Source organism: Lontra canadensis, unplaced genomic scaffold (genome assembly GCF_010015895.1).
Source record: "Lontra canadensis isolate GAN:19392208 unplaced genomic scaffold, GSC_riverotter_1.0 scaffold1, whole genome shotgun sequence".
Lineage (NCBI taxonomy): Eukaryota > Metazoa > Chordata > Mammalia > Carnivora > Mustelidae > Lontra > Lontra canadensis.
The window spans coordinates 12,189,381-12,213,348 of record NW_022630995.1 but is presented as its reverse complement, the minus strand read 5'-3'; the positions used below and the strand labels follow the sequence as shown (position 1 = coordinate 12,213,348).

The 23,968-nt window shown below is 37.1% G+C and overlaps 2 pseudogenes; both read right to left on the bottom strand.

Annotated features, from left to right (window-relative positions):
- Positions 1-3,535: 3,535 nt before the first annotated feature.
- LOC116860601 overlaps positions 3,536-23,968 on the bottom strand; it is a 53,624-nt pseudogene continuing 33,191 nt past the window's right edge.
- Positions 15,020-22,128, bottom strand: LOC116860670 (annotated as a pseudogene).

Sequence of the window (23,968 nt, the reverse complement as noted above, 5' to 3'; positions counted from 1 at the left end):
TGAGTTGGTAAAACACATATCTACTATAGAAGAGGCAGCAAATAACTGATCACTCTAGTACTTTTTCATGGCTGTTTGAATAGACTGGTGATGGGTGCAGAGATGGTTCCATGGGGGTCCAACAGAATGACTCCCTTTAACTACTAATGTGCTAGCTACTACTGATAAAAAGAATCTAGTCTGCTAGTGGTATATTCTTATACATTTGGAGATCAATGAGGCTACAGACTCAGTGGGCCTCTTTTGGCCTTGTCTTTGAGGCTGGACTTCCTATACCCCCCATTTCACAAACTTCATTTTAAAATTGTTTATCTGAGTTTTACCTTGATGCAGTGCTCAAAGGTACAAAATCTTTGGGTTGCTAGCAAATGAGAAATTTGTAATATCGTCTGCTATGCCAGTTTTTAGTTTATCGTGTCTTGGCTTCAGATTAAGCTTTGTCATACTGAATCTGAACGCTGTCAACATTTCTTCTTTGCTAACTGGCTAAATGTCATGCATTATCAGTAGAGGGCATTGGGGTGACTGCAGAGTGTCAGCAGGACCCATCCCTTTAAAGGCCTCATCTTTCTTTATTTTTGTTCAGTAATTTTTGTGACTTGTTGGATTTTAAGAACATATATTTAAAGAATGTACTTAAAAATTAGGCCTAAAGATATACTAAAAAATATGAGAAGAAAACTAGAAGTTTATTTGTATTATTTATCCTTTCATAAACATTGCATTCTATATGGAATATGGAATTAAAATGCTTGGTTACACCATTTCTGACATAGATGGACCCAACTTTGTACATTATTATCAAGATTAAGTTCATAATCACTTGATTTTTGTCTTTGATTCTATGGTGTTTAATTCTATTGTAAACAGTATATTTGAAATAAACAATACTAGCACAGAGATTATAAAGATGAAAAAAGTTACATCAGTTCTGTCATTCTGTGTAACCACTTGAAGTTTTTGTGTTTAAATTTCTTTGGACTTCTTAGACATTTGGAAGATGCTAGAATCAACCTTGAGGAAACAAACACATGGATAGTATTGTAATTTTTGGAATTTATAATGGGATCTTTGTGACTTTGCTAAATGTACCTTTATGTTTACATCTTTCCTGGCTCTAAGTATTATATCACTGTATGTGAAACTTTTCAGAACTAAAAGGAATGAGAATTCTTGATCACCTATGACTGGACATAGGTTTATGTATCTGGCTATATGGTCTAAGAATTGCAAAGACCAATTTTGGCAATCATTCATTATCTTATTTGTAGAAGTTACTTCATTAAGAAAACAAGTAGATTGGAATTCAGCTTGGGTAGTACACATAGAGCTTCATTATGCCTCAGGCTAATGTGTATGTGTAAGGTTTTTCTCCTTTACCCCTTCCCCCACCTCACTATTTTTTTAAAAAAAGACATTAATGTAATTAAAAGAACATTAATGAATTACTTTTTTCTTCTTTGTACTTTACTATTTTTTACTTTTTAGTGACATGATTATATATTCTGGGTTTAATAAAATATTCATTGTTTTCTTTCTGGATATTATTTCATCAGTGATTATTGCTAAAAGTAATTTTGTTGTATAGAAGAATGCTGTAAAAGTCTCCATATAATCAAAAGTGCTAAGTATGCCTTATTTCCATCTAACTGTTTAAATATATCTCTTGTCAGTCAGAAGAACTGTTCTTGGTTTCTTTTTTATTTTTGTGGTTTACCTTCTAAGTTGTATTCTGACCCTAAATACCAGTATTTAAAGGCAAGTGTTGGAGGCCTTTTTGCTATTTCAAATGCTTTCTTATGCATGGAATTTAAAAATTGTTGCACACAATATTTGGCTCTTTATGCCATCAGCAATTTATTTTTCTATGCTGTATGAGAAAAGAATCAATAAAAAGGTTATATAAGTTTCTGTTTTGATATCCTCAGTGTCCCATGTATTAAAGGAGTTGGAAATACCTGACTTGACAAGGTAAGGTCAAAAAATGGGAGATTATTGTAGGAGGGGGGAAATCTAACATAATCTAGAGCAATTGAACTATCTTACTGGACCCCATCTATCATACTTTCCTTTTATTTTGTGTCTTACTATCCAGTTATAAAGGGTTGTTCAATAAAGTAAGAGCAGATACTCAGAAATATCCAAGGCTTTGTATGGAAAATATCTATAGTCCTTTCAACCAAAGATTTTACTGGTGCATAGTTTTAGGTAGGAAGCCAGTTAGAACACTCAGAATTCCTGTAACAAAGGAAATTTATAGGAAAAAGCATTTTGTATTTGAAGAGGGTTGTGAACTAAATACACAAAGGATTTACTTGCCTAAACATTGTGCTGAGGTTCTTGACCAAACTTTAACTTATCTTCTATCTGTACTTAGGTCATGACTTGTGTCCTTAAAGATGGCCCCACCTCTCATATTGAGTCTTTGCTGAAGAAAATGTGATCTCTGGAATTGGACCTGGAAAGCCTCCCCAGGAGTGGTGGGCTAGAGGGGACCTGGGGCTATCTGTCCATCAAGGAGTATAGAGGTCTCCTGACCTTCTGGCTTTTAAGAGGTAGAAGGATGGCAGCAAGAGCTTAATTTTGGCATCTGCATATACCATTTCTGAGGGGATACCCACCTATGCACAAGGTTTTCATTTAACTTTCCCTTTTGAGGCATGTGTTTCTGGCACTTGATACTAAACAAGATACACACTCTACCTAATGACAGAGCATCCATACTTTTTTATTAGCAGAATTTTCCATCTTGTGACAGAGAAGCTATAGAATTATTTAGCAGAAAGAAAGCTGGCCCCTGGGGAACGATTTTTCTCTTACTTAACCAATAAAGACCCAACTGGAAATGAAAAAAACAAAAGCAAACAAAAACCCAAAAATTTCAGGCACCTTTGTCTTAGTTGGAGTATAAACTTATACAGTCAGTTCATACTGGAATCTCTCCCCTCCTGCAGTAGTATGAATAATACTGTTTTGCCACTTATAAAAAGTGTTCAGCTGTGTTATTCTTTGTCAGGAGCACATGTATTTGATCTTATTTATAGAGCAGATGTTTCTGAAAATGTGTGGTAAAAACAATCCGGCTTCTTAAGTCACAGACTAAAACTGCAGTGAGTCTTTTTTTTTTCTGCAGTTACGAAATTATATATGTCAGTATTAAAGTAGAATTATTTGAGGATTTTTTAAATGAGAATTATAAAGGGACTATAATCTATCTTTATAGGTAGTATGTCCTCCTTGGTTTGATGAACAGAATTGAAGAATCTCAATATTACTAAATTATTATTTAAATATTAAAGAATATTGAGGGAAGTAGTTGTCAAAAAATACATAGGATTGTTTCCCTCTTAGGGTAGAATGGATTAATTATAAATATACACAGCATATTTAACCAAGAGTAAAATATTTAGGTGAGGCACAGGTCTTAACGAAATGTGGAGGAAAATGTGTCACAACTTGATTTGCAGAGGTTGAATTAAATGGAGTGACCTTACTTATGCTTCCTGGCTTACTATGCCTACTATGTCTCAAAAGTCTATTCCCTTTTTTCTTTCTTAAACTTTTGACAACAAAACAAGCAACATTTATGACAAGGAAAATAACAGTTGCCACACAAGCCAGCAGGAACCCAATCACATCCAAAAAGTGGTAGTGGAACCAGGTGAGGTTTTAAGAAGGTGGGTGTTGGCTGCTTTGTGACAAATGACAATCCAGAAGACTGGTTGTTCCAGAGGCTTTGTAGCTGATCATGATGAATGGTTGATAACCACGTAGCATTCTCTTTATAGCTGAAGAAAACCAAATAATTTACAGAACAAAGTAGAAAAGGTGGATGAAAAAGATAAATGAAATTTTCATGTGTATGTGTAAGGGTTTGTGTGGATAGTAAAAATGAGTGCCACATAACACTGGAGAAAAATTCTATTATTTTCCTTAGAGACAATTAGAGATATTTATGGGCTGGAATTTGTTGACTGTCTAGGACTTCAAGCTGTGAAGAAAAAGAAACTGGGAGATGACAAATATTTCCCGTTTAGAAAAAGTGGAATGAGTTAATTCTGAAAGGCAAAAAAAAAAAAAAAAAGTCAAAATACATGATTTTGACATGGACATTTTGAATTATCCAGTAAGGAGTTGTTAATAGATCTGGTAAACAAGTTTTAAAATACTGTCATAATTCAGAGAGAGGAGACAAGTCCACGTGAAGTTCAGGGACATGTCCGGGCAGAGCTGATCAAGAGCTGGTATTGACTTGATAGTGGTGAAGTCATGCTTACAAGTGTGGGGTGGATTGTGTTGTTTTGAGTCTTGACTCTGATACCTTGTTGTGTGCTTTTTTTTCATTTCTGTTTTTCAGTTTTTCATTTTTGAATGGATAGGAATAATGTCTTAATCTGATTATTTTGAGGAATAATGTATTGATTCTTGGAGTTGTCCCTGTCATTTGGAGACTTCCATTTGGGTTTGGTATTGTGGTTTTTCTAGTTAGTATGGCCATTTTAGAATCTGGAGAGCTCAATATTTCACTTGCATGCATTGCTAGTTGCATTTGTTTCTACTGTTGAAATGATTATGGACTAAGACAAGGAAGAAGGATTAATAAAGAGGGCTTTACAAACTTTAAATCACAAAGTGCTCTGACGCTGTAGCAATAACCATGGAGGTAACTTCTGTCCCTGTCCTGTGAAAACTAGTGAGAGCACCACTGAGTTTTTGAGAGGAGGGAAATAACCCTGAAACATATTTGTAATACAATAAGGAACAACTATACTGAAGAACTAATTACTTAATCCGTACAAAAGAATTAGTATTTCATAAGCATTCAGTACATATCAGCTAATGAATTTTCCTCACTTTTTGGGCACAGCTTTACCTTATTAAGAATTAATTAAAAGTAGAAAGACATCTATTTTAGAAAGATAAGCTTTTTCATAAAACTGCCAAATGAACAATACCATCCTTAAGAAACAAAAAATGTGCTTCTCATGGTGCTTATTTAGGATGAATAATCAATTAAATAACACTGCTTTTAAAATGCAGATGTCCCCTGTGATATTATAACCATTCACAAAATTTTATTTCTAAAGTCATTATGAAACAAAAAGGGGAAATATATACTTAATTATGATATTAGTAATAATAGAAAGAGTATAGTATAGGAAATTAATGTGTATCCTGAAGTAATTTGGAAACCAGATATTTCTGGTCCAGAAAATTTGGCTTTTAAACAGGATTATCCCAGTAGATCTCTTCTAAGTCAATTACTTTTTGATTTTTACAGTTCTATCAAAACAAGCATAACCAAATTACTGAGTATAACTGCATTTATAAATAGTATTCACAAAGTTTTAATTGAATAAATTTGAAAATTGTAGAATGTTTAAATTTATATAAATGTATATTATATATAATATATTTAAATATACAAAAACATAAATTTATAATTTATCAGTGATGGAATCAAAATATTAGCATAGGAAATTTTGGAGGTGTTTAATGGAAATTCAAGATTGATGACATCATGCTGGTTTACAGAAATTAAACCATTTTAGAAGAGTTTAAAACGATGTTCTCATGCTGAAAGTTGTAATTGTGCAGATAAGTACTGTTACAACACTCATGGTTCCCTGCTTTGTTCTCGGTGTTTCCTCTTAATCTTTCTGTTAACCATTTTGATGATTTTTTTTATTGATTATGTCAAAAATTACTATCCTTAAACCTCTTGCATTTTCCCTAAATTCAAGAAACCTTACTCTGACACTCAGAATGTATTATTGAAGTTGGTCTTCCAGCACTGAGCAAATCTTACTTGTAATTGTTTTCATAGCAGGACTCATGGCTGCCTGCCTGGCTTTCATATGCACATCTCTCTAGAAATAGTGTCTGGTTAAAAAAAAAAAAAGTACTCAGGAAGGATCATTAATGATTATCCTCAATGCATTGAGCAAATCTGTCCTTGACATTGTATTAAGTTCAAACTAATAGCTGCTCCCTTGGCCTTTATGTGAGCAATATTATCAGGTGGATCTGCAAACAAAGGAAAGCCCATCATAGGGATACCATAGTAATTGGCCTCATAGATGCAGTTGGTTCCACAGTGAGTTATAAAAGCTTTGGTTTTTGGATGACCTAGAATTGAATGAATTTCACTAAAATTAGTAATTATGTCTTTAAATCACCACAGTAAGGGCCCCAGTGAACCCTTGCACAACAGTGGGAGAGCTACCTCAGGGTTCTCCAAGCGGACCTGTGGTCACCCTCCTGAGTAGCTCGATTCAGACTAGATAATGCTCTTGGTGAAGACATGTTTGCCCAGAATTGTTTCAGAGTTGTTCTGTCGTCGTGTCCCTGATCAATGCGAATTAAAAATATGTATATTACTTACTATGCTAGAATAACTCCACGCTGTTCAGTGTACTCTCCTTCCAAAGGGGGAAAATGTAGAGGAGCAAAAGTTTCCTGGATACCTGATCAAAACCATATGCTTTTTTTTTTTTTTTGAAAACCATATGCTTATCCTTTTCTCCCACCCCTCCTGTCCATCCGTCCGTCCGTCCCTTCCTCCTTTCCTTCCATTCTTCCTTTTCTTTAAATTGATTATTTTTTCTCTGGAACATAATGATCTAGCTTTCCCAATATAAAAATATACTTTCTCATCCTAATCATTGTTAGAAAACTTATTTTCAAAATTATTTTTAGAGAAAAAGGAAACAGTTTGCAAACCTCAGTGGTCTTGTAGACTGTTTTGTAGAACATTCTTCAAAAGTATAATTCCCCCCGATGGCATTAATTTCAATATGATACTGAACTTCCTTATGACTCACATAGTGTGTCCTGGTGTAGTGTAATTCCAGTGACTGTAGCAACAGTTAAGATTACCTAAACTGTTTTGTTTCATTGGCCTAAAATGAACATTTTAGTGTTTTGATTGGCTTGAAACTCCTTCATCCCTGCTGTGGAAGATGGTCCCTATAGTATTAAACTAATCTATTCTCTGCAGATTAATCACTGATACAGACTAGTTGTTCTCATTCCCTGACATCCTTGTGAAAAGAAGCTTATTGCAAGAAAATTTGCAAAAGTATAAAAAATTGCAAAAAAGGAAGTAAGTTTTAATCATGCTATCTGGAGATATGCCTGGTTTAAAATTTTTTTTTAATTGAAAAAAATTATATATAAAACATTGTGTAACTTAAGGTGCACAACATGTTGACTTGATATATTTATATATTTAATATGATTTCCATCATAATTATAGCATCTCTATCTTGTCACATGATTATTTCCTTCTTGTGGTTAGGATGATTAAGATCTAGTCTCTTAGCAAGTGTGAGGGTTATAATACATTATTTTTGTATTCACCATACTGTGCATCAGCTCTCTTAAGACTTATTACTACTAGTTACAAGTTTGTACCCTTAAAAAATATCTCTATTTCCCCACTTGCCAGGGTGGTTAGCCCCTGATAACTGCTATAACCACTCTCTGTTTTTATGAGTTTGGCCTATTTAAATTCCACATATAAGTGATAGAGTATTTTTCTCTCTTTTTGAAAAGATAAAATTGACCAATGTTTACATAGACCAAGGAAAAAAGACTCAAAATTAGAAACGAGAGAGGATACATTATAATTGATAATATAGAAATGCATAGGAAACACAAAAGACTACTATGAACAATTATATGCCCACAAGTTAGATAACAGAAGAAATGGATAAATTCTTAGAAAAACACAACCTACCAAGACTGAATAGTGAAGAAGTAGATATCTGAACAGACCAATAATGAGTAAAGAGATTGAATCAGTAATCAAAATCCTCCCAACACAGAAATTCCCCAGGAATAGACAGCTTCACTGGTGAATTCTACCAAACATATAAAGAAAAATTAATGCCAGTCCTTCTCAAATGCTTCCAAAAACTTGAAGAGGAGGGAATGCTTACAAAATAATTCTCCAAGGCAAGCATTATCCTGATACTAAAGCAAAATAAGGACATCACAGGAAGGAAAACTATAAATCAGTATCCCTGATGAGTATAGATACAAAAATTCTCAACAAAATATTAGCAAATTGAATTCAAGGCCATATTAAAAGTATTATACAACATAACCAGGTGGGATTTATCCCTGGGATGCAAGGATGGTTCAACATGGAACGCGATCACTGTAATACATCACATTAACAGAAAGACAAAAATAGCACAGTCCTCTCTATAGAGGCAGAAAAGGTGACAGAATACAACATCTTTTCATTATGAAAACCCTCAACATATTGAGTATAGAAGGAACATAACCTCAACATAATAAAGGCTATAGATGGCAAACCCACAACTAACATACTAAATGGTGAAAAATTGAAAGCTTTTCCTCTAAATCAGGAAGAGAGTAAGATGCTACTCTTGACACTCTACTCAATATAGTAATAGAAGTCCTAACTAGAGCAACTAGGCAAGAAAAGAAGTAAAAGGCATCCAGTTGGAAAAGAATAAGTTAAATTGTGGTTATTTTCAGATGATATGATTTTGTGTATGGAAAATTCCAAAGACTCACCCAGAGAAACCATTGGAACTAATCAACTAGTAAAGTTGCAGATAGAAAACTGATATACAGAAATCAGTTGCACTATTATACACCAATAATAAAACATCTGAAAAATACTGTCTTGTTCACAAGAGCATCAAAAACAATAAAATAGGTATAAATTTAATGACAGGGAAAAAAATAAATTTAACCAAAGAAGTGAAAGGTCTGTACAGCAAAAACTACTTTGTGGGGAAAAAAATAGAAGACACAAGTGGAAAAAATCGTATGTTCATGGATGCAAAGAATTAATATTGCTAAAATGTCCACACTACCTAAAGCCATCTATAGATTCACTGCAATCCCTATCAAAATATCAATGACGGGAGCACCTGGGGGGACTCAGTCTGTTAAGGGTCTGACTCTTGATTTTTGGCTTGGTCGTCATCTCAGGGTTGTGAGATGGAGCCCCATGTCGTGCTCTTTGCTGAGCTTGGAACCTGCTTAAGAACCTTTGTTTTCCTCTCCCTCTGCCTCTCCCCCCAGTCATGCTCTCTATAAATAGATAAATAAGTAAATGACATTCTTCACAGAGAACAAACTATCCCAAAACGGGCATGAAAATACAAAAGACTGCAAATAGGCAACACAACCCTAAGAAAGAACAAGGTTGAAGTCCTCACAGTCCCTGATTTTAAACTGTGTTAAAAAGCTATAGTAACTAAAATAACATGGGACCTGCATAAAAAAAATATAGACCAGTAGAACCGAATACAAGAGTCCAGGGACACATGGGTAGCTCCGTTAATTGAGTGGCTGGCTCTTGATTTTGACTCGTCATGATCTCAGGATCCTGGGATCAAGCCCTGTGTCAGGCTCCGTGCTCAGTGAGGAGTCTGCTGGAAGATTCTTTCTTCCTCCGCCACTACCCCCAGTTGCATGTGTGTGTGTTTCTCTCTCTCTCTCAAATTAATTAAAAAAAGAATGTAAGAATCAAATTCTGCATGTATAGGAACACCCAATGGGAAAAGGATGATCTCTTCAGCAAATGGTGTTAGGAAAACTGCATATACATGCAGAAAAATGAAATTGGACACTTATTTTACACTACTCACAAAATCAACCCAAATATATCAGAGACTTAAACATAAGATGTGATACCATAACGCTCCTAAAAGAAAACATAGGGAAAAAGCTCTTTGACATTGGTCTTGACAGTGATTTTTTGGATATGAGACCAAAACCACAAACAACAAAAGCCAAAAACCAACAAGTGGGAACTACATCAAACTTAATAGGTTTCACATAGCAAAAGAGATGTCAAAATGAAAAAGCAAACTACAGAATGGGGGACAGTTTTTGCAAACCATATATTGGGTAAGGGGGTTAATATAAAAAATAAGGAACTCCTACTACTCAATTCCAAAAACCAATCTGATTGAAAAATGGGCAGAGGAACTACATAAACATTTTTCCAAAGACACCCAAATGGCCAATCAGTTACTTGAAAAGAGGCTCAACATCACTAATTATTAGGGAGATGTGAATCAAAACTACTATGAGATATCACCTCATGTCTGTGAGAATAGCTATTATTAGGAAGTGTTGACGAGGATGTGGAGAAAAGGGTATCCTCGTACGCTGTACTCAGGAGTGTAAATTGCTTCAGCCGCTAATGATAAACAATATGGAGATTCCTCAAAAACTAAGAATAGAGGTACCTTATAATCCAGCAATTCTACTTCTGGGTGTATACTAAAAAAAGCCACGGGATATTGATAAGATATATGCACTCCCATGTTTGTTGAAATATTATTTACAACAACCAGTAGAAACAACCTAAGTGCCATTTGTGACCACATGGATGGATCTTGAGGACATTATGCTAAAATTTGTATGTTTTCATTTAATCTTTATTCATATAATTAAGTCTACATTATGACATGTTTTGAAAATTTTAATCCCAATTTGTTGTATTTTTTCATTGTGCAAGAAAATTGTGATCTTATATTTATCATTTTGCCCCTCTCTTTTCAACCAAATCTCATAAATACAGCTCATTAAGTGTAATTAAGCATACTTTGATTAAAACTATTATAATGGGTTATTTAAGTTATTTAATCATTACTTAATTTTGGATATTTAGATTACTTCCAGTGTTTACTTTTATGAATAAATGTAATAATTCATACTTTTATGAATAATTAATTGCCTCAAATAAATTTTGTACATCTAGATTATTTTTCTCTGCATAGTTTTATGAATATATTATGAAGCCAAAGGCTATAAAGCATTTTTAAGACTCCTGATGCATTCTGCCAACTGTCTTATTTCTTTAAAAAGGGTACAAAAATTTTCTGAGAACTTAATAATTAATGGAAAAGTAGTTTGGAAAAACCATTTCTTTATATAATTCTTAACAATCACTGACATGGATTAAAATCTTGTTTTTGCAGCTTCAGAACAACAGCTCCTATTAGTAATTATTATAATACTGCTATTTATCCTTCTCCTGTCCTCCTCTTTCTCCTCTTTTTCCCCTTCCTATTGACAGCTACTTTTTCAAAATTTAACAGGAAATCTTTCAAGGGTAAGGTTAGATAACATGGATTTTTCACTAATCTTATCTTGGTCTTTGAACCTTGTGAAAATTATCACCTAAACAATTTGCAATCAAAAGGTACACTGTGTTTTACTCTGAAAGAAGATACCGGTTTTATATTGCCATCACTAAGGAGGTAGACAAAAAGGATCTCTTAAGAGATCATAACATTGTTCACTAAAGATTACTTGCTTCTTATTTATGTCTTCAAGGTACACAAATTTAGGGGAGTCTGAGTGGCTCAGGTATCTGCCTTTGGCTCAGGTCATGATCCTGGGGTTCTGGGATCAAACCCTATGTCGGGCTCCTGACAATGTTTGCTTTTCCCTCTCTGCCCCTCTGCCCCCTCATGCACACTCTTTCTCTCTCCTTTTAAAAAAGAAAAAGGTATATCAATTTAAAACATACTAGTTTCTTATTTTCCTTCATAAGGAATATCATCCTATGAACTGAACAGAATCTTTATAATTTTAAACTGAGGGCAGTTTTCAGATTCAAGTAGAGATTATTTGGTCTTTATAATATGTGCAGAATTTATGGTTCTTATTACATATGCAGTGTACAATTTTTCTGTGTTCATTCTGTCAGGCAGCTATGGTGTTGAGATGTATGTTCCCTAGGGGAGCTTTACTGAGGTTTTCTGTAAGTTTGGTGTAGGTAGACAACACCTGTTCTGACGGACATCATCTCTTCTAAAATGCTCTAAGATGTAAAACCCTGGGACCTCATATGAGGAATGATTTAAATGCTGGAGTGGAAGAAAGTAAATGTTGGATTTGGCTCTGAAATTGTTGGGTAACACATTTAGATTGTTGAGTCCTGGTTTTACTTTTAGTTAGAGCACTATCGAAAAGCCCTAACCCTTACAAAAAAATTTTTTTTAACATTTTAATGTGCTCACTTCCTTGCCCCCATTTGTACATTTACTTTTAAACAACTTTATAGGAAACATGCTCTCTAGGACTCTGTGAGAATATAATATTGATATGTTGGAAAACCAGTTACTATTGAGGAATTAGATTTGGATGGCTGGCAGCCATTGGATTGTTTGTAGTATGTGATAGTAACAAATTAACAGTGATGACAGTAGTTAACATTTCTTTTGGAACACTGAGTATGCGACAGAGACATTTTGGATGTTTTATATGTACTATTCCCCCCTCCCACACACCAACAACATGAGGCTGGTACTATTATTACCAGTAAGTGTCATCTCCCTGTGAACATTGTAGTCAGTTTTCCATCATCGTTGCCTTTTTTTTGCAACAGCCTGACAAGTGGTTCCCCATTCCACTCTTGCTCCTTTACAATCTAACTCAGTGACTACATCCTGAGAGATTTTTTGTTAAAAAGAAAATGTAATCATATTTCTCCCTTTCTGTTAAACCTTTTCATTTTCTCCTTAACCCTTAGCTCACACTACTATTTTTAATTAGCTCTCTTCAGCTTATCTCTCCAGCATCATCTGTCCCTTTACTTAGACTCTTCCTGCTAGAATAAGTTTGGAGTTCTTGGGAAATGTCATTCTTACTCTCCCTGCTTTTCTTTTGTCTTTTCCTCTACCTTCTGCTTCCCTTTTCTACATGTTCCTGCATATCCTTTAGATCTCACCTTAATTATCAGTGACTCAGAGATCTTTTCTATGATTCCCACTGAATGTTCCTTACCATTGTGATCTTTTCTTTATTATAACATGTTTCATACAGTTTTTATTATGTGCTTATATTCTCTCTTTCCAGATAAGGTGTCAGGCGGGTGGTGGCAGAAACTGTCTACACTGCTTCCCTGAATATTGACACTTACCTCTGCAACATGTTAGCTACTTTGTAAGGATTCTTTTAATGAATATCTGATACTTACATATTGAATAATATAGGCCTTAATTAAACTGACAGTATTCTCAAAGTCTCCTAGGTATTCCACTTCATTTTGTGATGATATTAAAATTCAGATACTTGTGTTGACTTAGAAATACATGAGTTTCTAAGTAGGTCACTGTATCTGGCTCCCTGTGTGTCTCTACTATAAATAAACACTCTAAATAAAGAATACAGAGTCATTCATATTGAAAATGCAAAGTAAAGCAAAACCAAGAAATAGATTACCTTAGGCAAGGGTTTGGCATGTTTGCAGTGGAGGCCTCCAACAAATTCAAAATGTGGTAGGAGTGGGCAAGGAAATTCAAAATCCAGTAGGTTTGAATGAACTATATTTGAGCCTTCCCCATTAACCCAGTTCCTAAAGGAAAAAACACATGCAAAACAAAAACAAATGTTAGACCAAATGAGAATATTGACATGTGACTATAGTAAGTGATTTTCTGAAAGGATTTTGGAATGATGTAGCTAAAGATACTTGAAAGTATTCTTTGGAAAAGCAGTTGTGTATGTATGTATGTATGTGTGTGTGTGTATCTATATAAATCTACCTATAGATTTATATATACAAAATGTGAATGAGAGAAATGTGAGAGGAACTTCAGATGTCTAATGTCCTATCAATACATTCACTTTTTTTTAAAATATTAATCTTTTATTTTATTTTATTTTTTATAAACATATATTTTTTTCCCCAGGGGTACAGGTCTGTGAATCGCCAGGTTTACACACTTCACAGCACTCACCATAGCACATCCCCTCCCCAATGTCCATAATAATCCCACCCCCCCTCTCCCAAACCCCCTCCCATCAGCAACCCTCTGTTTTGTGAGATTAAGAGTCACTTATGGTTTATCTCCCTCCCAATCCCATCTTGCTTCATTTACTCTTCTCCTACCCCCTTAACCCCCATGTTGCATCTCCTCTCCCTCATATCAGGAAGATCATATGATAGTTGTCTTTCTCTGATTGACTTATTTCGCTAAGCATGATACCCTCTAGTTCCATCCACGTCGTCGCAAGCAGCAAGATTTCATTTCTTTTGATGGCTGCATAGTATTCCATTGTGTATATATACCACATCTTCTTTATCCATTCATCTGTTGATGGACATCTAGGTTCTTTCCATAGTTTGGCTATTGTAGACATTGCTGCTATAAACATTCGGGTGCACGTGCCCCTTCGGATCACTACGTTTGTATCTTTAGGGTAAATACCCAGCAGTGCAATTGCTGGGTCATAGGGTAGTTCTATTTTCAACATTTTGAGGAACCTCCATGCTGTTTTCCAGAGTGGTTGCACCAGCTTGCATTCCCACCAACAGTGTAGGAGGGTTCCCCTTTCTCCGCATCCTCGCCAGCATCTGTCATTTCCTGACTTGTTAATTTTAGCCATTCTGACTGGTGTGAGGTGATATCTCATTGTGGTTTTGATTTGTATTTCCCTGATGCCGAGTGATATGGAGCACTTTTTCATGTGTCTGTTGGCCCTCTGGATGTCTTCTTTGCAGAAATGTCGGCTCATGTCTTCTGCCCATTTCTTGATTGGATTATTGGTTCTTTGGGTGTTGAGTTTGCTAAGTTCTTTATAGATTCTGGACACTAGCCCTTTATCTGATATGTCGTTTGCAAATATCTTCTCCCATTCTGTCAGTTGTCTTTTGGTTTTGTTAACTGTTTCCTTTGCTGTGCAAAAGCTTTTGATCTTGATAAAATCCCAATAGTTCATTTTTGCCCTTGCTTCCCTTGCCTTTGGCGATGTTCCTAGGAAGATGTTGCTGCGGCTGAGGTCGAAGAGGTTGCTGCCTGTGTTCTCCTCAAGGATTTTGATGGATTCCTTTCTCACATTGAGGTCCTTCATCCATTTTGAGTCTATTTTCGTGTGTGGTGTAAGGAAATGATCCAATTTCATTTTTCTGCATGTGGCTATCCAATTTTCCCAACACCATTTATTAAAGAGGCTGTCTTTTTTCCATTGGACATTCTTTCCTGCTTTGTCAAAGATTAGTTGACCATAGAGTTGAGGGTCTATTTCTGGGCTCTCTATTCTGTTCCATTGATCTATGTGTTTGTTTTTGTGCCAGTACCATGCTGTCTTGATGATGACAGCTTTGTAGTAGAGCTTGAAGTCTGGAATTGTGATGCCACCAACTTTGGCTTTCTTTTCCAATATTCCTTTGGCTATTCATGGTCTTTTCTGGTTCCATATAAATTTTAGGATTATTTGTTCCATTTCTTTGAAAAAAAATGGATGGTACTTTGATAGGAATTGCATTAAATGTGTAGATTGCTTTAGGTAGCATAGACATTGTCACAATATTTATTCTTCCAATTCAGGAGCATGGAACATTTTTCCATTTCTTTGTGTCTTCCTCAGTTTCTTTCATGAGTACTTTATAGTTTTCTGTGTATAGATTCTTCGTCTCTTTGGTTAGGTTTATTCCTAGGTATCTTATAGTTTTGGGTGCAATTGTAAATGGGATTGACTCCTTAATTTCTCTTTCTTCTGTCTTGTTGTTGGTGTAGAGAAATGCAACTGATTTCTGTGCATTGATTTTATATCCTGACACTTTACTGAATTCCTGTACCAGTTCTAGCAGTTTTTGAGTGGCGTCTTTTGGGTTTTCCACATATAGTATCATATCATCTGCGAAGAGTGATAGTTTGACGACTTCTTTGCCGATTTGGATGCCTTTAATTTCTTTTTGTTGTCTGATTGCTGATGCTAGGACTTCTAGTACTATGTTGAACAGCAGTGGTGATAATGGACATCCCTGCTGTGTTCCTGACCTTAGCGGAAAAGCTTTCAGTTTTTCTCCATTGAGAATGATATTTGCAGTGGGTTTTTCATAGATGGCTTTGATAATATTGAGGTATGTGCCCTCTATCCCTACACTTTGAAGAGTTTTGATCAGGAAGGGATGCTGTACTTTGTCAAATGCTTTTTCAGCATCTATGGAGAGGATCATATGGTTCTTGTTCTTTCTTTTATTAATGTGTTATATCACATTGATTGATTTGCAGATGTTGAACCAACCTTGAAGCCCTGGAATAAATCCCACTTGGTCGTGATGAATAATCCTTTTAATGTACTGTTGAATCCTATTGGCTAGTATTTTGGTGAGAATTTTTGCATCTGTGTTCATCAAGGATATTGGTCTGTAGTTCTCTTTTTTGATGGGATCCTTGTCTGGTTTGGGGATCAAGGTGATGCTGGCCTCATAAAATGAGTTTGGAAGTTTTCCTTCCATTTCTATTTTTTGGAACAGTTTGAGGAGAATAGGAATTATTTCTTCCTTAAATGTTTGGTAGAATTCCCCCCGGAAGCCGTCTGGCCCTGGGCTTTTGTTTGTTTGGAGATTTTTGATGACTGTTTCAATCTCCTTACTGGTTATGGGTCTGTTCAGGCTTTCTGTTTCTTCCTGGTTCAGTTGTGGTAGTTTATATGTCTCTAGGAATGCATCCATTTCTTCCAGATTGTCAAATTTGTTGGCATAGAGTTGCTCATAATATGTTCTTATGATTGTCTGTATTTCTTTGGTGTTAGTTGTGATCTCTCCTCTTTCATTCATGATTTTATTTATTTGGGTCCTTTCTCTTTTCTTTTTGAGAAGTCTGGCCAGGGGTTTATCAATCTTATTAATTCTTTCAAAGAACCAGCTCCTAGTTTCGTTGATTTGTTCTATTGTTTTTTTTGGTTTCTATTTCATTGATTTCTGCTCTGATCTTTAAGATTTCTCTTCTCCTGCTGGGTTTAGGGTTTCTTTCTTGTTCTTTCTCCAGCTCCTTTAGGTGTAGGGTTAGTTGTGTACCTGAGACCTTTCTTGTTTCTTGAGAAAGGCTTGTACTGCTATATATTTTCCTCTCAGGACTGCCTTTGTTGTGTCCCACAGATTTTGAACTGTCGTATTTTCATTGTCATTTGTTTCCATGAATTTTTTCAATTCTTCTTTAATTTCCTGGTTGACCCATTCATTCTTTAGAAGGATGCTATTTAGTCTCCATGTATTTGGGTTCCTTCCAAATTTCCTGTTGTGATTGAGTTCTAGCTTCAGAGCATTGTGGTCTGAAAATATGCAGGGAATGATGCCAATCTTTTGATACCGGTTGAGACCTGATTTAGGACCGAGGATGTGATCTATTCTGGGGAATGTTCCATGTGCACTAGAGAAGAATGTGTATTCTGTTGCTTTGGGATGAAATGTTCTGAATATATCTGTGATATCCATCTGGTCCAGTGTGTCATTTAAGGCCTTTATTTCCTTGTTGATCTTTTGCTTGGATGATCTGTCCATTTCAGTGAGGGGAGTGTTAAAGTCCCCTACGATTATTGTATTATTGTTGATGTGTTTCTTTGATTTTGTTATTAATTGGTTTATATAGTTGGTTGCTCCTACGTTAGGGGCATAGATATTTAAAATTGCTAGATCTTCTTGTTGGACAGATCCTTTGAGTATGATATAGTGTCCTTCCTCATCTCTTATTATAGTCTTTGGCTTAAAATCTAATTGATCTGATACAAGGATTGCCACTCCTGCTTTCTTCTGATGTCATTAGCATGGTAAATTCTTTTCCACCCCCTCACTTTAAATCTGAAGGTGTCTTTGGGTTTAAAATGAGTTTCTTGTAGTCAACATATAGATGGGTTTTGTTTTTTTATCCATTCTGATACCCTGTGTCTTTTGATTGGGGCATTTAGCCCATTAACATTCAGGGTAACTATTGAGAGATATGACTTTAGTGCCATTGTATTGCCTGTAAGGTGACTGTTATTATATATTGTTTCTGTTCCTTTCTGATCTACTACTTTTAGGCTCTCTCTTTGCTTAGAGGACCCCTTTCAATATTTCCTGTAGAGCTGGCTTGGTGTTTGCAAATTCTTTCAGTTTTTCTTTGTCCTGGAAGCTTTTAATCTCTTCTTCTATTTTCAATGATAGCCTAGCTGGATATAGTATTCTTGGCTGCATGTTTTTCTCGTTTAGTACTCTGAATATATCATGCCAGCTCTTTCTGGCCTGCCAGGTCTCTGTGGATAAGTCTGCTGCCAATCTAATGTTTTTACCAATGTATGTTACAGACTTCTTTTCCCGGGCTGCTTTCAGGATTTTCTCTTTGTCACTAAGACTTGTAAATTTTACTATTAGGTGACGGGGTGTGGACCTATTCTTATTGATTTTGAGGGGGGTTCTCTGAACCTCCTGGATTTTGATGCTTGTTCCCTTTGCCATATTGGGGAAATTCTCTCCAATAATTCTCTCCAATATACCTTCTGCTCCCCTCTCTCTTTCTTCTTCTTCTGGAATCCCAATTATTCTAATGTTGTTTCGTCTTATGGTGTCACTTATCTCTCGAATTCTGCCCTCGTGGTCCAGTAGATGTTTGTCCCTCTTTTGCTCAGCTTCTTTATTCTCTGTCATTTGGTCTTCTATGTTGCTAATTCTTTCTTCTGCCTCATTTATCCTAGCAGTGAGAGCCTCCATTTTTGATTGCACCTCATTAATAGCTTTTTTGATTTCAACTTGATTAGATATTAGTTCTTTTATTTCTCCAGAAAGGGCTTTTATATCTCCCGAGAGGGTTTCTCTAATATCTTCCATGCCTTTTTTGAGCCCAGCTAGAACCTTGAGAATCGTCATTCTGAACTCTAGATCTGACATATTACCAATGTCTGTATTGATTAGGTCCCTAGCCTTTGGTACTGCCTCTTGTTCTTTTTTTTGTGGTGAATTTTTCCGCCTTGTCATTTTGTCCAGATAAGAGTATATGAAGGAGCAAGTAAAATACTAAAAGGGTGGCAACAAACCCAGGAAAATATGCTTTAGCCAAATCAGAAGAGATCCCAAATCGTGAGGGGGGAGGGAATGGGGATATAAAGAGGTTCAGAAAGAAAAAAAAGAAAAAGAAAAAAGAAACAAATAAAAAAAGAAAACCAATAATGAAAAAATATAAAAAGGAAAAAAATATATATATATTAGATAAACTAGTTAAAAAACGTTAAAAAATAAAAGGGTAAAAGTTAAAAAAATTTAGCAAAAGACGAGAAAAAAAAATTGAAAAAGAAAAAAAAATTAAATTAACTGCAAGGCTAAAGAATCATGGGGAGAAAGCCATGAGTTCCGTGCTTTGCTTTCTCCTCCTCTGGAATTCCGCTGCTCTCCTTGGTATTGAAACTGCACTCCTTGGTAGGTGAACTTGGTCCCGGCTGGGTTTCTTGTTGATCTTCTGGGGGAGGGGCCTGTTGTCGTGATTCTCAAGTGTCTTTGCCCCAGGCGGAGTTGCACCGCCCTTACCCGGGGCCGGGCTGAGTAATTCGCTCGGGTTCTCTTCGGGAGCTTTTGTTCCCTGAGCGCTTTCCGTAGAGTCCGGAGGACGGGAATGAAGATGGCGGCCTCCCAGTCTCCGGCCCGGAGGAGCCGAGAGTCCGGGGCCCCACTCCTCAGTGCGCCCTCAGAGAACAGCGCCCAATTACTCCCGTCTGCCTGGCCTCCGGCTGTGCTCCAAGCTCACCGAGCCTACGACGGGTTCAAGGTAACCCCGAGCTGAGAGTCACTCCTCGGCTCTGTCTCTGTAGCCGGCTTCCCCGTTCTAATACCTGTAAGCTTTGCGACACTCAGACACCCCGATCCTTCTGTGACCCTGCGGGACTGAGGCCACGCTGACCCCGTGTGGGCTTCACCCTGGTTAAGCCTCTGGAGCGATGTCCCTCAGCGGAACAGACTTTTAAAAGTCCTGATTTTGTGCTCCGTGGCTCCGCCGCTTGCCGGGAGCCGGCCCCTCCCCCTGCGGTCTATCTTCCTGTCGCTTTGGATTCACTTCTCCGCCAGTCCTACCTTTCAGCAAGTGGTTGATTTTCTGTTTCTAGAATTGCTGTTCTTCTTCTCTTCGATCTCCCGTTGGATTTTTAGGTGTTTGCAATCTCTAGATAAGCTATCTAGCTGATCTCTCGCTACCTGAAGTAGTCTCAGCTGCTACTTCTCCGCCATCTTGACTCCTCCATTCAATACATTCACATTTTTAAAAAGATTTTATTTCAAACAGAGAACAAGAGAGAGCATGAGGGGTTGGGGAAGGGCAGAAGGAAAGGGAGAAGGGCACCCCCCGCTGATCAGGGAGTCTGACATGGTGCTCCATCCCAGGACTGTGGGATCATGACCGAGCTGAAGGTAGACATTTAACTGACTGAGCCACCCAGGTGCCCCAATACATTCACCCATTATTAAGAATTATTGAACAAAACCATATAGATTTAAACATGCAGTTGTTTTTTTTCTCTAAAGCTATAAAAATAAAAGTTGCAAATATATTTAAACTATACAATTAACCCTACCATACTCATGAAAACACCTTTTCCTAGAGTACTCCATCTACTTGCTACAATTTAGCAACCTAATTCCTTGATCCTAGATTTTCCAAGTAAAGTGTGAGGTTTTAGAGTATGGCTCATTTCTTTGTAGTTATGATTGCATTTGATTGGTTCATGGTAGGACTTTAACAATCATTAATGAAATTAAAATATTTGCAACTAGCTGAACATTTCTCATAGATTATAGAAATAGAGATTTTTTGCTCACGTTTAGGTTATTTTTTATTAACATAATAATGTATTATTTGCCCCAGGGGTACAGAACTGTCAATCATCAGGCTTATACAATTCACAGCACTCACCATAGCACATACCCTGCCCAATGTCCATAACCCAACCACCCTATTCCTCCCCCCCCAACCCCCAGCAACCCTCTAGATTATTTTTTTTTAAAGGAGAGACAGTGATAAAAAGATATAGATGAATCTTGCATGTCCACCCATGAAAAAGATTTTAGGCTTTTAAAACACTATTTATAAGCACTTACTGAAGGAATGTGGAATCATTAGAAACCTCAAGTTGTAGGTTCCCAAGTCTGAGATAGAGCCACCATAGTTCTCAACCGTGAAGGAATCCTTCTCGTAAAATGGTGAAATAGTTTGATTTTAAATAAGGAAACTGAGCTACATAAGTAGAAGCAATTTTCTAAATGCTACAATACTCATGGTAGAAATATGGATGTAAGTCCTCAATCTACATGTCTTCATTCATCAAGACATTTTATGAAGTTTCTAAGTGACTTTTTTTTTTAATTAAAAAAGGAACTACTTAGGATGGATATATAACTCCTTAAGGATATCCTAAATGCTTCTATTTATAAATTACGACTTCCTAGAGTGTCCAGTACTAATAATGGGCCATAGGATTCCAACTGACTCTATAATATAAGCCTTTCCATAATACTTTTGAGATTCACAGAACATTTTATATTTTCATTTTATCATTTCATTTATAAAAGACAAATTCTTCTGACTTATACAAACTTACCTTCCAAGACACTAGGAAAATTAAAACTTTATGCTAGCAACTAAAAACATGACTTACCTAGTACTTCACTGTAAAACTGATCCCACTTCTTATTAGATATTTGGAAACAGAAGTCAAAATAAAGCCTATGTATCATATTTTGTACCCTCCCCATGAATGTCTATTTAATCACTTAATTCTGACATAACAACAGGTGCCTAGGATGGAGGGAAAGGAAGTCCTCCACTGTGCCTTTCAGTTACATAGCCAGGAGAGAAGCGAAGGCTGTGCACTAAAAATATTTTAAGTAGTTCAGCCAGCAGCTTACCACAGGGTCCAACGGCATCTGCAAGAACGAAATCAAACCTTGATTCTGGTAGTTTTGTCATAAGTTTCTTGTTCAAAGAGACATCTTTACAGAGCATCTCAAAAATATCAGACTATTCTAAAAATAGTTTTCTCATTATTAGAAAATATGTCCAATATGTATCTTTTGTCACTGATGTCCATTTCCTGACCCACTGTGTGAAAAAAAAAAGTCTCCAAATAATCTTTAGTTAAGGATGTAGGAAATGTCTCAAATTTAATACCAGATGGATTTTTGAAATTGTGAAACAGGGAAAATGAAGATTTCAGAACAGTGACCTCATGACCCCTCATGAGAAGTTCATCCAGAATTGCCCTTAAATTGATCCAATGACTGTATTCCATTGGCCACACCAGGACCCTTCCACAACTCCGAGAGCTAAAGTAGCAATTCAGCTGTAGCAGCAGCAGAAGTGAGATCCATTTCATAGACATACTTGTCCTATGCAATATGTCCTTAAACTTCTGTTCCCTTCTGCCATTGCTCATGCTTATATCCAAGGAGAAATCAATCAAGACGTTAAAATATAACTCCCATACCTCAAAGTAAATGCATTATGTGAACAGTCAAGGGGCAGAGAAAGCAAGTGAAGGGACAAGGTATAGAATTTGTGTTTACAGAGTGTGTTTAATACTGTTTTATGATTATCAGTGCTATTGCCCAGCTAGGAATTGATGATCTTGCAAGTGCAAATCAACTATATTATGTAAGAGATAAGGTTAGTGCAAAAACAGCAGCAAGAGAGGTTCTCTGCAGTCTCCTTGTCACAGAATTACGGATAGGGTGACATCAGCAAGATGGAGGGTTAGGAGGTTCCAACACCTGCATTCCCCACCAAAACAAAAACATTAAACAACTGCAAACTAATGAAAATTACTTTGAGAAAGCTCTGGGCATAATGTAGACAGCAGAAAGCTTGCAGGGCTAAAAAAGGGAGCATGGCCAGGGGTGCCTGGGTGGCTTAGGTAAGAGTCTGCCTTCAGCTCAGGTCATAATCTTGGGGTCTTGGAATGGATTGAGCCCTGAGTTGGGCTCCTTGTTCAGCTCAGGTCGTAATCTTGGGGTCTTGGAATAGATCAAGCCCTGAGTTGGGCTCCCTGCTCATCAAGAAGTCTGCTTCACCACTCTCCCACTCTCCCTTTGCCTCCATCCTCCTTGCTCACATGCGCTGTATCTCTCAAATAAATAAAATATTTGAAAAACAAAGCAAAAACAAAAAAATGGAGTATGGCCATGTAGAGAAGTGTAGGAAGCATTTTACCTACCACATCCTCCAGTCCAGAGTGGCACAGCACCAGGAGGGCATCCCTCACAGGGTGGGGGAAGGGACTGTAGAGAATCCCAGCAAGCCTCACAATTATCAATTGTTTGCAGGCCTTGCTACTGAGAACTTCCACAGTCTTCACCGAAACTGATTCCAGCTGATGAAGCTGTCAGGCCTAGAGATAGCATGATGATGAGACCTGGTCCGTGGGGCCCCATTATTGCCATGCCCCACTGTCTCAGATTGGGATGCCACAGTACTTTGCCATCTATGGGACCAGAGCTGCTACTGCTCTGTGCCCTCTCCCAAGTCCCAAATTGATGCTTTGATTTGCCATACCTGGAGTCATGCTCTGCCTTGCACCCTACACTGTATTCTAGGTTGTGGCTTTGACCAACAAGTACCTAGGCTGAGCTGCTGCTGCTCTACACTCTGTTCCTGGGTCCTAAGTCATGGTTTTAACCTTTCAATGCTGGGGCCATGGTGCTGCTACTCTGAGCTTCACCCCTGGTCCTATCTCAGATCTTTGATCTGCCACAACCAGAGTCATGCTGCTGATTCTCTGCACCTCACCCCCTGGATCCTGACATGTGGCTTTAATGGGCTGTCAATGGGTATGTGCTGATGCTGCTCTAGGACTCTTTCTGCAACCAGAGTTGGAACTTTGATCTACTACCCTCAAGCTGTGTTGCTATAGTATCCTGTCCCCCTGGGCCCAAATCACTGCTCAACCCTGTCATCTAAGGGCTTGTGCCATGACCATACCTCTGTCCTGCTCCTTGGGTCCAAGTCATGGAGGCAAACCCCAGACAGACTCCAGTTCACTAGGAGATCGGAACATGCTTGTACCTCAGATTAACACCATGATGACAGCAAATGCACCTGCACACCACAGCCAAAGCAATGTAGTATTTCTGCATGAGTCTGATCCCAGGACCTCAGCCCTCCTGCCATTCTGAGTGCCAGTGCAGCAGACCTGGTGCCAAGAGGGATTTCTTCGGTTAGAACTA